This window comes from Saimiri boliviensis, chromosome 2, assembly GCF_048565385.1.
Source record: "Saimiri boliviensis isolate mSaiBol1 chromosome 2, mSaiBol1.pri, whole genome shotgun sequence".
NCBI lineage: Eukaryota > Metazoa > Chordata > Mammalia > Primates > Cebidae > Saimiri > Saimiri boliviensis.
The window spans coordinates 146,126,567-146,140,948 of NC_133450.1; the positions used below are offsets into that span (position 1 = coordinate 146,126,567).

The window sequence follows — 14,382 nt, forward strand, 5'->3', positions numbered from 1 at the left end:
TAACGTACCTCCATTTATATTATAGGGGTATGCAAATGACGTTGTCAGATGTATTAAACTGTAAATGCCTATCAAACAGAATAAGTGATAAAATAATCATCTTAGTCTTGAAAGCAATTTACAGAGGTCCAGTAATTAATCAGGTGGTTAAGTACATCTCTGGAAATGTTATGTGATCTGGAAGGAAAGGAGAACATTTATATATAATAAAGAAGGGTACGCAGTTTAAACTCCTATCGGCTGAATGAGAACTTTTCCCTTTTGTATAATGGGGATATTAAAGATGACTGAGAAGTAGGAAAAAAAAAAAAAAAACAACTTCTTAGTAACATCCTGTATCTTCCTTGAAAGAAAAAAATGCAAATCAGTTATCCAATCTGTCTGCTGGAAAAATTCCCAAGTTAATGTCAGAGTTTAATTTTCTCTGTAGATTGCTCTGTGATGCAGTGATATTTTCCCAATCCCTACTAATATTTGATTATATTTCAGCATTCCTTTCTCATTCCCATTTACCTCACTTAAAAAAAATATTGACAGAATCCTCACAATCTTATTTTGTGGGTTTTGGGACAGCTGTATAATTGCTCTTTGAATCTAGGTATATTCTCAAAGAACCCTTCTTAGTTCCTATGACTTTCCAAATCTTGCTCATCCTCCAAAGCGTGGTCAACCAAGGCACGTCATGATGACACTTACAAATTCACCATTTTTTATTACCACCCTCTGAACTGTTACTAACTGTAGTCTAGGTGACCAACTTAGGACTTCACTCTCTACATCATATCTTCCATTGATTTTGAACTTGTTTAATATATTTAATGATGGTCAGAGAGTATTTTAAATTAATTGAGGGTACTGATGGTATCTTTGACTTCTATCTCCACTTTTCTGTCACAGTGATGGTCACATAGTAGATGCTTAGTAAATGCAAGTATTTAGTTGATACTTACTGGTGTTTGAAGTTTGTCCCTTTGTTATCTGGTTTTTTTTTTCCTTTTGGATTTAAAGAAATCAGCTAGGAAAGTAAAGCCACTTAGCTAGGCATTCAAGGCAGCCTACTTTTTCCTTTCCCAACCAGTTTCTTTCAGATAACCGTGGCTGAAGGATGACATCAGGCAGATAAAAAAGGGCCCATATATTTATAGACAGTATGCTTATCCTGCTCTCCAAAAATGGAGTGGGAGGCTTTGCAAAGTAGTTAGCTAGCTGTTGTCACTGGAAGAAATCAACTGTAGGGTCTGCAGCATGTCAGGCATAAGGGAATGAAGATTCCTTGCATTTTCAATGGTTTTTTGCAGTGTGTGATTCCACCGTTGTATAAGTCACAACCTTTATTCGACTGATGACCCAATTAATTTTCTTGGGTGGAAATATTCAGAAAATTAGAAAGATTTATCTCCCTGTAACTTATGCAGCATGCTCTTCAAAGGGAACCATTGAGTTTGGGGGGTAAAAACCACTGCCTTTGATAGACACGTTCTCTGGCACTCTGATAAGATGAAAGCTTCTAAACCCTTTGACTCTCATTTTTATTGTAGTTATCTCACAAATGTTCATTGTAACCTAATCAAGGTTATATAAGTTACTGAATGAAATACATAAAAAGCAATGAATTGCAATCATACAGAGTTTCAATGCTTTGCTCAGTATAGGAAGTCAGAATGGATGAAATTTTGAGGGGCGGTGTGTAGAAATGGCCTTATCAGACGCATCGCCAGAGGGGCAGCCCTTCCTACGGAGAGGACTGTTTGAAAAGGTAACTGCAGTCTCATTTCACATGGCCTCCAAGCCATTCCAGGTCTGAAAGTAGCATGCATATTGTGGGATAATGCACGTGACATTTTGGAATCCACTTTGTTGATTCTTGTTACACCTGATCCTTTGAGGCCCTTCTGTTGCTTGTTGATTTGATCATCAGAAGAGAATTTATGGGTATCAAAGAGCAAACTTTGCCTTTACTCCCTTGTCAGCAGAACTGGTAATGATTATACTTCTTGGGCCTAGTTTACTCCCTAGTAAAGCAGTATATTAAAATATTAAGGGGAAGAAACATTTTTTTCATTCTAATGAAGTGCCGCTGAAGCAAGGTTGCTCACAGCAGTACATAAATGGTTCCCTTGCTAACACCAAATGTTATTACACCTTCTTTAAGCATCTCCCAAAAGGCTGTTAGTCATTATTAGCATCTTTAGTCAGGAAGGAAAATAACCATGCCCTGACTCGATCCCTTTTTATTATGATCAATTGCAGTATGATTTATTCTTGTGTATGTGCTCTTTCAGTGTGCTAGGGCTCACCACAAACCAGGTGACTGAAACAATAGAAATTTATTGTCTCATAGCTCTAGAGGCAAGAAGTCTAAGATCAAGGTGTTGGTAGGATAAGTTCCTTTCCAGGGCTGTGGGAGAGAATCTGCTCCATGCCTGTCCCCTAGCTTCTGATGGTTTGCTGGTAATCATTGGTGTTTTGGTACATAGAAGCATCACCTGGATCTCTGCCTTCATCTTCACATCACCTTCCCTCTATGCATGTCTCTGTGTTCAAATTTCCCTTGTTCATAAGGATGCATCATAGATTAGGACCCATCTAATAATCTCATCTTTGTTTGCCTATGTATTTATTTTTTGAGACAGGGTCTTGCCTGGTTGCTCAGGCTGTAGTGTGGTGGCATGATCAAGGCTTATTGTAGCCTCCACCTCCTGGCCTCAAGGGATCCTCCCACCTGATCCTCCTGAGTAGCTGGGACTACAAGTGCGCATCACCACACCTGGCTAATTTTTGCATTTTTTGTAAAGATGGGGTTTGCCACATTGCCCAAAGCTGGTCTCAAACTCCTGGGCTCAAGCGATCAACCCGCTCCAGCCTCTCAAAGTGCTGGGATTACAGGCATGAGCCACCACAGCTGGCCTCACCTTAGTGTACTATGTCTACAACAAGCCTTATTTGCAAATAAGGTCACATCTTGAGCTGCCAGGAGTTAGGACTTCAACATAAAACTTTTTGTGGGACAAAATTCAACCCCTAATATATACTATTGTGAAAGTAGTCATTTTTGAGACACCGTAAAAGAATGAAACTTATAATTTTAAGATTGCCTGTATGAACCTGCTGCCTGGGAAGCATATTTCATCTGTTGCTCCCACATTTTTATTTAATATTAATTTCCTTTAAATGAGCAATGGTGAGGACTTTTAGCTGTTGGCATTTTGTCTCCTTTCTTCAGAGCTGGAGTCTGAGAGAATTGTTCAGGGTCGCTTTCTCTCTTTGATTCTGGGCTGTTCTGCTGTGCTCTGGGCCTCAGACCTCCTCAAGACCAGCTGCTTTGCTGTTTGAAGCCTGGGATGCATTCTTGAAAGTGACTCGGAGGCCCTGACTCATCCTCCCCTGCACAGAGATTACTAGCCATAGTGCACCTTGGAGCACTGCCTAGGGTAGAATACCAACGTTTTCCCTCAGCATTCAGAGCACAGTCCAGAATGAATTCCCAAGATCACTGCTAAACTCCTGCCTGACAAAAGAGGATGTTTACTCAGGCCTCAGTGAAGCATACGGGACCCACTATAACCAAGGATTTAAGACTCAGCACACCAGTCTTCAATCTGGTTTACCAGTTTTAGGCACACAATATGATTTCTCATTAAGCTTGGAGTTTCTTGGAGGCCAAGATGAAAGTACCTGTATTTAACTATCTTATTTTGTGAAAGAGCGCATAGCCTTTCTTGGGGGAGCATATGTTGTCTTTGAACTGGTCTTGAACTAGTCCACCTTTTCAAAATATTTCAGTATGCTGATCGGTTAGCTAACCATAGCATATTGATTAGCATACTGGTCAGCAAATCATTAGTAAATTGTTAGCATACTGATGAGCATATGATTCACATGTTGAAATATTTGAAAAGATGACTTTTCAAAAGCCATTTTGCCTAACTAATAGAAATATACGAAAACCGTCCTCCAGGTTCTGAATCCTGAGTGCTTCCATTTCTTTCTGGATTCAGCTCTAAACTCTTCCTTGCTACAATAATAAGAGTTGACAGTTGATGGTGAGCACTTGCTGTGTACCTGACAGCTGAGCAAGCATTATCTCACTTAATCATCCCTGTAAGAGGTATTATGGTCACCCCTATATTGGTGAAGGTAGCTCCAGCTGCTGGAACAGATAAACCGCAAGTCTCAGTGACTCAACCCAGAAATTGTTTATTTTTTTACTTATGTAACAATCCTATTTGGTGGCCAGGGGTGATTCAGAGACCATCTTCAACGTGTGGCTTCAAGGTTGCCCGGGAGGACATCTCCATTTTGTCTGCCAACAGGGAGAAGAGCTTGGAGGGCCACAGTGGAGTTTTTTATGGATCTGGTCTGGATGTGACACTCCTCACTTCTGCTCTCATTTCATTGGCTCAGTCACATGTTCACATCTAACTGGAGGGAGGCTGGAAAATGTAGTCTAATAGATATGCCCACAAAAAGGAACCAATTTGGAAAATAATTAGCCAGTGTCTGCCACCATCTCTATCTTAGAGGTAGGAACACTGGCATCTAGAGAGGTTAAATCATTTTTCTAATCTGCAGAGCCAGCACCCAAATCCCAGGCCATTCCTGTTCTAGCCCTGTGTCTGTAGCTTGGAATATAGCACCAGCTTGCAAGACTAATTAGAATTTGAGCCTACTCAGGGGTTCTCTAGTAAGTCATCGGCTATCAGTCATTGCCCCAAACTCAGGGTGTCAGACAGCCTAGACACCTTTAAGCAATCTTGGCTAGCACTCTTCTTTCCCTACTCTTTGTACCGAACTTTCTTCCTCTTAGTCTTCACATCTTTGCTTCCTGAAAAAGTCATTTTAATTTTTGAACTATAAAGATCATGCAAGTTCTAGGTGCTCATAGTAAAGCTAAATATTGGCGCCTGATATAGAGAAGATTTGGCATGGTGAGTCAAGTAGATAAAAGTAATAGGAAAAAGGATTATGGAACCGGGATTGGATAGGACAGACCGTGTAGGAAGGAAAAAGTCTGTTTTTTTTTTTTTTCTCGGACTGTCTCCAGAATTCAAGGATGTGGATGTTCTGGTTTTCCTTGCTGTGATTTAACTTTTTCAAATTTGTGTTCAAAATAGAGAGCATCTTAGTCAGTTAAGGAACATTTTTAATGGTAGAGATTTTTTTGTTGAAAACAGCATTAGTTTTGAGCACTATAGTTAACTCCAAATAATCAAACCCCAAGTAACTGAGGTAATTAGGAGTTCTCAGTTCATACTTGGTTGAAAAGTCCAAAAGCCTTTAAAGTAAATGACAAATACGGTTAGGTAACTGATTGTGTGGATTTAACAGTTGGCGTGCGGCATTTGAAGTATGAATTACCATTTGAAACTAATTTAGAACTGACAATTCCTAGCTTCCTGAGGACACTGGCAGGATGAAGGAGTGAAATACGGACCCAGAAAAGTGGACTTTTGTTCCTGTTGAGCTATGAGCGGTTCTTGGTGATGAGATGAAAGAATAAAAAATCCCTACGTAAAGAATACTTTTTCATAGAAGCAGCAGTAGCACTTTGTCTTTGGAAAATTGTACTAAGTGGATGAAGCTGGTAATATTTAGAATATTTACAGTTTATATGTAGTAGTGATTTCTGCAGATGTCATAAAATAGTCTGCAAAATCTCTTTACCTAGAAATGCCTTACAATAGATTTTCTTTTAAAGCTGGTTTCATTCTTGTTGCCCAGGTGTGGTGTGATCTCGGCTCACTGCAACCTCTGCCTCTCAGGTTTAGGTGTTTCTCCGGCCTCAGCCTCCTGAGTAGCTGGAATTACAGGTGCCCACCACTATGCCCAGCTAATTTTTTATAATTTTAGTAAAGATGGGATTTCATCATGTTGGCCAGGCTGGTCTCAAACTCTTGAACTCAGGTGATCCACCCATTTCAGCTTCCCAAAATGTTGGGATTATAGGCGTGAGCCGCTGTGCCTGGCAGAATTCTTATTTTGTATCTCCAGCTTGGCAGAGTTCTTATTTTGTATCTCCAGCCAAATTCAAGTTGGAGACAACTTGATGTTTCTGTTAGCAACTTTTCTCTGCTTTACCTGTTGGTCAATTTCAAATGGACTTAAATGAATCACAAAACTTGGTCTATTTAGTTATGATTTTCTGTAAATAAACATTATGTCCCTAAGTGCTGCAAAATGAGTACTTTTTCTGGCTATGGTTTTGCAACAAGGATTATATAAGCACTGTTATGATGTGAATATTTGTGCCCATCCAAAATTTATATATTGAAATTTAATCCCCAATTAATTTGTACTAAGTGGTAGGGCCCTACGGAGGTGATTAGGTCATTAGCGTTCTGCCGTCATGAATGGTTTGAGTGCCTTTATAAGAGGGCTTGAGGGCACATGTTTGTCCCTTTTGCCATGTGAAGATGCAGTGCGAAGGTGCCACTTAGGAGGGACAGGCTCTCACCAGACACCAGTTCTGCTGGCTCCTCGATCTTGGATTGCCCAGACTCTAGAACTATGAGAAATATATGTCTATTACTTATAAATTACACAGTCCAAGGTGTTTTGTTACTGCAGCCTTATGGACTCAGACAAGCAGGGATGCAAGGTTTAGAGATCATGAAGTTACGCATTCCGCATTCGTGCTTTCTTTGGCATAGGGAAGTGCTCTGCATCTTTCTCCTCCCCTGAAACACTCTGATAAAAATGCATTCACACGGAGCAGGTGGAGGAGAACAGGGTGGGGTGGGTATGTGAAACGTAGATCCTCCCCAGATATCAGCTCCCTTCAGGGCCCAGAAATCCCCACTGACTCTCCTCAGAAATGTGAAATAGGAATGAAACAGTGAAACAAGAAACAATGAGGGTAGGACGTTCATCAACAGGCTACAGGGAACTTTAGTGACACTAGCCACAAATATGGCTATTTGGTTTCATGTAGAAGAGAAGAGGGAGGAGATGCCTGCCATTCTAGGAAGCCCAAATGTGGTTGACTGGTGAGTGAGTGAGTGAACAAAGAAGACTTAGTGTTTCATTAGATGCATGTAGAGAAAGGTGTTATGTGATTCAGAGTTACATGCAAATGTGGATATGTATTATTCATAACCACTCCCCCTTTTCATTAAGTCCCCACCTCTAGCACGCCTGCCTGTGTGTTTTTGCATTACGGGCAGGGAACTAACCAGGACTGCAATATCCCAACCTTGGATTCCTGGGATCTTGATGCGATGGGCCCAATTAGCTACCCCCTCACTGTCTCCTCCCCATAATAAAATGGTGTTTCAGTTATCGATTGCTGTGTAGCAAGTCACCCCCAAAACCTACAGGCTTAAAACAACCTATCATTATCTCTCCTAGTTTTATGGGTTTTTAGGGGGCTTGGCTGAAGAGTTGTTGCTCAGAGTCTCTCCTGCAGTTGTGTTCAGATGGTAGTCAACTGGGAACTCAATTGGTACTTGTCACCTGGCTTGGGCTCCTGAGGGCCTAACACTTAGGTTCTGAGAAAGAGTCCTACAGGAGAGTGCCACAAGTTTTTTGAGAGACTTAGGTGGAAGTTGCAATTCTTCTTGTGACCTAACCTCAAGTGTCTCGGAATATCAATACCAGCATATTCTGTTATTCATGTGAGTCCTTAAGAGCAGCCCAGATTGATTGTAAGGGGAATCAGCAGTGGTGTGCTAGCAAATGTTTAACAACAGGTTCTCAAAAAAAAAAAAAAAACCCACTCATACATATTACTGATGCAAATGATACATACAATATGTGGCCGGGCACAGTGGGTCATGCCTGTAATCCCAGCACTTTGGAAGGCCGAGGAGGGTGGATCACCTGAGGTCAGGAATTTGAGGCCAGCCTGACCAACGTGGCGAAATCCTGTCTCTACTAAAAATACGAAAAGTTAGCCAGGCATGGTGGCAGGCGCCTGTAATCCCAGCTACTTGGGAGGCCGAGGCAGGAGAATTGCTTGAACCTGGGAGGCAGAGGTTACAGTGAGCGAGAAGCATATTATATAGCCTTTCTACTATATGTAAGTAGCCCCAAGAACATTGATAACAGTAGATGTAATGGCATCATTAGGAAGGGGTGAGTTTTGAGAATGTATTATTTTTGTTTTTAATCTAATTTACTTAAATTATATAATTTAATCTTTATGATGACTGTGTTTAACTTGTAAATAATGGGTTTGCAAATTGCCTGAAAATTTAACAGTCAGCTCTTGCCAACAGTTACACGTCAGCTCTGGCACAGCACTGAGAATTAGACTCCAATTCTTGATGTGCAGAGACACATGCATATCTAGGGAGGGATGGAGTTGAAGGTGGCCGTCAAGAGAACATCGATTCTGGTCACATTCTCTTCTATAAATCCTTCTGGTATTTGCCTACCACAGTCTGGGATATACAGGGGCTGCTGGTTTATAGTTTGTGTGTTTTGGGCATAAGCATGAGATCGCTGGAATGTTAGCATGCCAGTCATGTGTGTGTAGTGGAAATATAACTCTTTGTGCGATCTCGTAGCTGAAGTGCTCCAGTTTTTTGTTTTTTTTTTTTTTTTTTTTTTTTTTAAATGTAAAACAAAGAAATTTTGATTTTTTTTTAACCATCAGGAAGAAAGCAGAACCTTGATTTCTGATTCATCATTTACTTAGCTGGCTTCATGTACTTTGGCCAATGGTGTCATATTCCCAATAGTTACCCATTCTAATTCAGAGTAAGAGAAAATGGGACCCCCCCCCCCCCCCCCCCCCGCAGCTAAGATAACAGGTTGTGTTTAAAGGACAAATAAGATTTAAATATTTAGTCTTTAGAGTCTTTTCTTTTTGGACACAAAACATCACAGCCACCGCAGCCTCCCTTTGTTGGTCATCCTGCATGCTGGGGACTCAGGCTCAGGCCTGGGGAGCCCTGTCTTCCCCGCTCTCTTCTGGTCAACCAGAGACACAGAGCTTGCTGTCTGCAGTGAGGCATCCTGGATTATCACTTTCCTCCTGAGCTTTCACCATCCTGGACTGTACCGGTGAATTCTGAGAATACCGTTTGGACATCATGGATTTTCCATATCACTTTGATCACTTCCCGTCTTTCCTTTTCTTAGTAGACTCTGCACAGCTTTTTTCCTTTTCCGTATGTCCGCGTGCTCCTGTTCAGAAACACAGCGCCATCCTTCACGGCTACTTCTTCCGCCTTGAAGTAACTTTATAATGCAGGTTAAAAACCTATAAAACAGTCTTTCCATCTGTCATCAAGATGCCCAAGGCTCTCCCTTTAAATGGGGATTATTTCTGGCACCTTATTTGAGACCTCTCTTTTAAGTTCAGTCACCTTTGAGGAAATGGGCATGTTGTCAGAAAGCATTATTGAATAGTTTTATGTATCACTGCACCTTACGTAAATAAAATTTGTACGTTTCTAGACCTTCAGAAGGTCTAGAAATTGAAATCCTTGAGCAGGAGGAGATCACCTGGCCCTTTACTCGTGAACGAAACGGGGTCTCAAGGTCGGGCTTTCTGAGAAACAAGCTGCACGAAGCTGGCAGAGTTCAGCACCTCTGTGTTCATCCGCGGCCTTTTAACAACTGTTAGTATTTGGAAAAGTCATCGGTAGACTTTGGTTCTAGTCATTTTAATCATCCCATAAGGGGACAAAGAAACCAGAAACCAGCCTATTGATTTACTTCATTCTCAACTTCAGCACTGCTGAGGGAATTAAGAAGTAGTTTTTTACAAAATATACGTGACAATTTGAGCATTCTTCATAGCACAGTATCTAATTCTGTCTACATTTTTCTTTATGAGAAGGGAAACCCTCAGGACATAGTGATATGCTAGGATGACTGCTCTTTCACTCTGTAAATACATTTTTAAAGTGTACTGTAATGTCATTTTGATGGTTTAATTTCTGGAAGGATTTGGCTAATTACATTTTTAGGAATGTGCTCAGACCAGTTTTGGCTGCCTAGCGTTACTTTTAATAGCAGCCGTTGCTAACTTCTTCTCATTTATTTTCTCTCTCCCCTCCCTTCAGAGTTATTTTGCTGATTTGGAGACCTGACCTTGGTTTAAATTAGTTAGTCTGTAATGCTCCTGTGAATCATATGCAATATTTTAACGGTTAATTACTACATTGTATCAACCTGTCATAGAAAAGCAGACTGTGAAACTAGAGGAAAATTGTTCCCTTTCCTTGTGACAGAGAAATCTATGTAAAAGTGAAACAGTGGACCACATTTGTGCTATGATAAATACTGAATTGATTCCCTAAGTAACAAAGACTTTTTTTTTTTGTACACGCTAAAATGAAAGAACAAATGTATACCACATAGCCAGTGGCAACTCAGAGAAATAAGAAGATTCAAAAAAAAAAAAAAAAAAGGAATAATTTAGGATAGTTACTGTGTAGGATAGACATCTTTTTTACTCTTGTTTAATTGACCGATTGCTGAAGATGTCTGTGCTGAGCCTGTTGGAAAGAGTGGGTTATTATAGGTCAGTGGTGTCGCCTAGTGGTGGAAACAGGAAAACAGGTAAGATGCTAGAACTGGGGTTTAGTTATTCATTACTGTCTTCTTGCATTCCTTCAAAATAATAACTTACTGCTTGTTGTATTCATAGCATGGTGCTAGTCAATATCTTGAATAATTTTAATTTTAGCAAATGAACATAATAGTAGCCAACACTCATTGAATGTCTATCATGCCTTTATTGAGTGTATATACCTTACATTTGATTTTTATTCTCTCATTGAACTTCATGACTACCCTTCGAACTAGATCTGTTGTTATTTTCATGTTATAAATGAACTTTAGAAGGCTCTTCTAGAAAAGGTGGTTCATGACAGTGAGGATTTGTGCCTATATTTTGCCATTCAACATTTTAGATTAACATTATTTTCATGATACCATTATGAAATCTAGTTTTCAGTTTTTCTGCATATGTGTATGTCAAGCATACCTGTGGATGATTCTCCATTATTCTGGCTTTTAACAATGCTTGCTTTTTATGTCAAACCAAAAGGGAAACAGTCATTTTGAACCTTCCTGCCCATGGAGTTCAAACAACGGAGCTCTCAACCTACACTACAGTCATTGACACCACCAGCTCGCCGACAGCCCATCAGACCAGTTGATGTGTCCTAGGGACACCAGGGTTGACAAAGAGGGCTGGAATGCATGCACTCACTTTACCCACCCACTTAATCACCCATTAACATAGTCATTTGTCATTAGGTGGCTCATGCCTGTAATCTCAGCACTTTGGGAGGCTGAGGCAGGTGAATCACCTGAGGTAGGGAGTTCAAGACCAGCCTGACCAACATGGAAAAACCCCGTCTTTACTAAAAATACAAAATTAGCTGGGCGTGGTGGTGCATGCCTGTAATCCCAGCTACTCGGGAGGCTGAGGAAGGAGAATCACTTGAACCCAGGAGACAGAGATTGCGGTGAGCCGAGATGGTGTGATTGCATTCCAGGCTGGGTGACGAGTGAAAGTGTATCCAAACAAACAATCAAATAAAAACCAAAAACCAGAAAACCCCACATAGTCATTTGTCATCAAGCATTTTTTAATTTTTAAATCTTTTTTATACCTATGCATTTATGGGCTACAAGTACAATTTTGTTGCATACGTAATGGTCGAGTCAGGGCTTTTAATTAATCACCCAAATGTTGTACATTGTACCAATTAAGTAATTTCTCATTATGCAGTTCCCCCTCCCACTCCCTTCAATAGAAAAAAAATTGAGTAGCTACTATGTCCCTGAAATAGAGACAAAATATTGCAGTGCAAAAAGTCCTATTCTTACTTCATTATTCTGCGTTAGGTCACAGAAGAATCAATTAATTGTTACCATTGATAATCACCTAGTCCATAGTTGTCTGGAACTGCCTGGACAAATTAGCCAGCTGTGGACATAACTTAGTACTTCTGGTGTGAGAGATAGGAAAGTCCATGTTTCGTTAGCTATTGCTGTACAACAAACCACACCAGATGTTTTTGTTGCTGTTGTTGAGACAGAGTCTCTCCTCTATCACACAGATTCCAGTGCAGTGATGTGATCATGGAGCACTGCAGCCTCGACCTCCCAGGCTCTGACAATCTTCCCACCTCAGCCTTCTGAGTAGCAACTAATTAAAAAATATATATTTATAGAAGTGAGATCTCCCTATATGACCCATGCTGCTGTCAAACTCTGACCTCAAGTGATCCTCCCACTTCAGCCTCTCAAAGTGCTGGGATTACAAGTGTGAGCCACCGTGCCCAGCCACACCACAACTTAACAAAACAATGTAGTATTCTCATGATTCTGCTGGTCTTGCCTGAGCTGACTCATGTGGTAGCAGTCAGGGGCTAGGACAGGCTAGGACTGGCCAATGCAGGGTGGCCTGACTTGCGTGGGTGGGGCCTCAGTTGGGAAGGCTGGGCTGGCTGATGCTGGTGCAGGCTGGCCTCACTTGCATGCGTGGGGCCTCAGTGGGAAGGCTGGAGCAAATGGCGGGGCAGCTGGATCTCTTGCCCCATGTGGTCTTTCACCCTGGGCTGCTTATGTGAGAACAAAACCTTCGAAGATGTCAGAGGTGAGAACTTTGAGGGTTAAGACTCAGAAGTCCCACAAGATCTCACACCACGTTCTATCTGTCAAAGGAAGTCATGGGGCCAGTGAGACAAAGTGTGAGGAAGGAGACGTCTGCTCCAGGTGGGAGAAGCTGGAAATGATCTGTGGTCATTTAAAATCCATTAGAAGCTGGGCACCGTGGCTCATGTCTGTAATCCCAGCACTTTGGGAGGCTGAGGTGGGCAGATCACTAGGTCAGGAGATCGAGACCATCCTGGCTAACGTGGTGAAACCCAGTCTCAACTAAATATACAAAAAATTAGCTGGGGGTGGTGGCATGCACCTGTAGTCCCAGCTACTTGGGAGGCTGAGGCGGGAGAGTCTGTCGAACTCAGGAGCTGGAGGTTGTAGTGAGCCAATATTGCACCACTGCACTCCAGCCTGGGTGGCAGAGTGAGACTCAGTCTCAAAGAAAAAAAAAAATCCATTAGAACCCCAAACAGTACTGTGTCTTTGTTACCTAGCTTCTCATGTATTTGTTACTTGTTCACAGTTTTCACTGTCTTGGATTTTATTCAGGTAAAGACCATCCTATCACGTGTTCTTAAGCCTATTAGAAGAGTCACATTATCGGTGAGCATTGGGAAAGGACAGTGATGAAATCAAGTTCTAATCTTACTGATAAATCTTGACTCCTGAGATAGGACCAGGGCTCTAGGGATTTAATATTCCCTTTTCAGGTTTAAAGATCCCCAGCAGTATAGAAGGTTTTTATGAACGACTTTTATTTTTGTTTTGCTTTTGTTTTTGTGAGACAGAGTCTTGCCCTGGCCCCCAGGCTGGAGTGCAGTGATGTGATCACAGCTCACTGAAGCCTTGAACTCCTGGGCTCAAGTTACCCTTTCACCTCAGCCTCTTGAGTAACTGGGACGACAAGCATGTGCCACCATCCCCAGCTAATTTTTTATTTTATTTTTTGGAGAGGAAGTTCAGGACCATCCTGGACAACATAGAGAATCTCACTATGTTGTCCAGGATGGTCTTGAACTCCTAGCCTTAAGTGATCTTCATACCTCAACCTCCCAAAGTGAGCCACTGCACCCAACCTCTGAACTACTTTTAAAAGGTTCACAATGATTTGCTTTGGATTTGGAAGAATTCACAGTAATAGGAAATTACATAGAGTAAAAATGCACTTGGATGATCAGGTTAGAAATGTTTGCTCAAAACTCTGGAATAGGAAACTGAGTAAATTCATATTTAGTATGGTATAAAAGAGTTGGAAAAATATTATAATGGTGCACATTTCAAGGTTATATATATATATATATATATTTTTTTTTAGACGGAGTTTCGCTCTTGTTACCCAGGCTGGAGTGCAATGGCGCGATCTCGGCTCACCGCAACCTCCGCCTCCTGGGTTCAGGCAATTCTCCTGCCTCAGCCTCCTGAGTAGCTGGGATTACAGGCACGCGCCACCATGCCCAGCTAATTTTTTGTATTTTTGGTAGAGACGGGGTTTCACTATGTTGACCGGGATGGTCTCGATCTCTTAACCTCGTGATCCACCCGCCTCGGCCTCCCAAAGTGCTGGGATTACAGGCTTGAGCCACCGCGCCCGGCCTAAGGTAATATATTTTAACAAGGTAGTATCCATCTGGGTCCCAGCAGGAATAGATGGCCCATCCAGTTAAGACAATTTGAGGAAGGTCTAATAAGGTGAACCATTTTGTTTGTTTATTTATTTATTTATTTTTGAGACAGTCTCATTCTCTTGTCCACGCTGGAGTGCAGTGGCATGATCTCCACTCACTGCAACCTCTGCCTCCTCGTTTCAAACAA

General features: G+C 41.4%; 1 protein-coding gene across 16 annotated transcripts in view; it reads left to right on the top strand.

Moving 5' to 3' along the window:
• Window positions 1-14,382, top strand: part of PRUNE2 (prune homolog 2 with BCH domain) — a 537,643-nt gene that overhangs the window by 321,929 nt on the left and 201,332 nt on the right. The gene's annotated exons all lie outside the window — the stretch shown is intronic.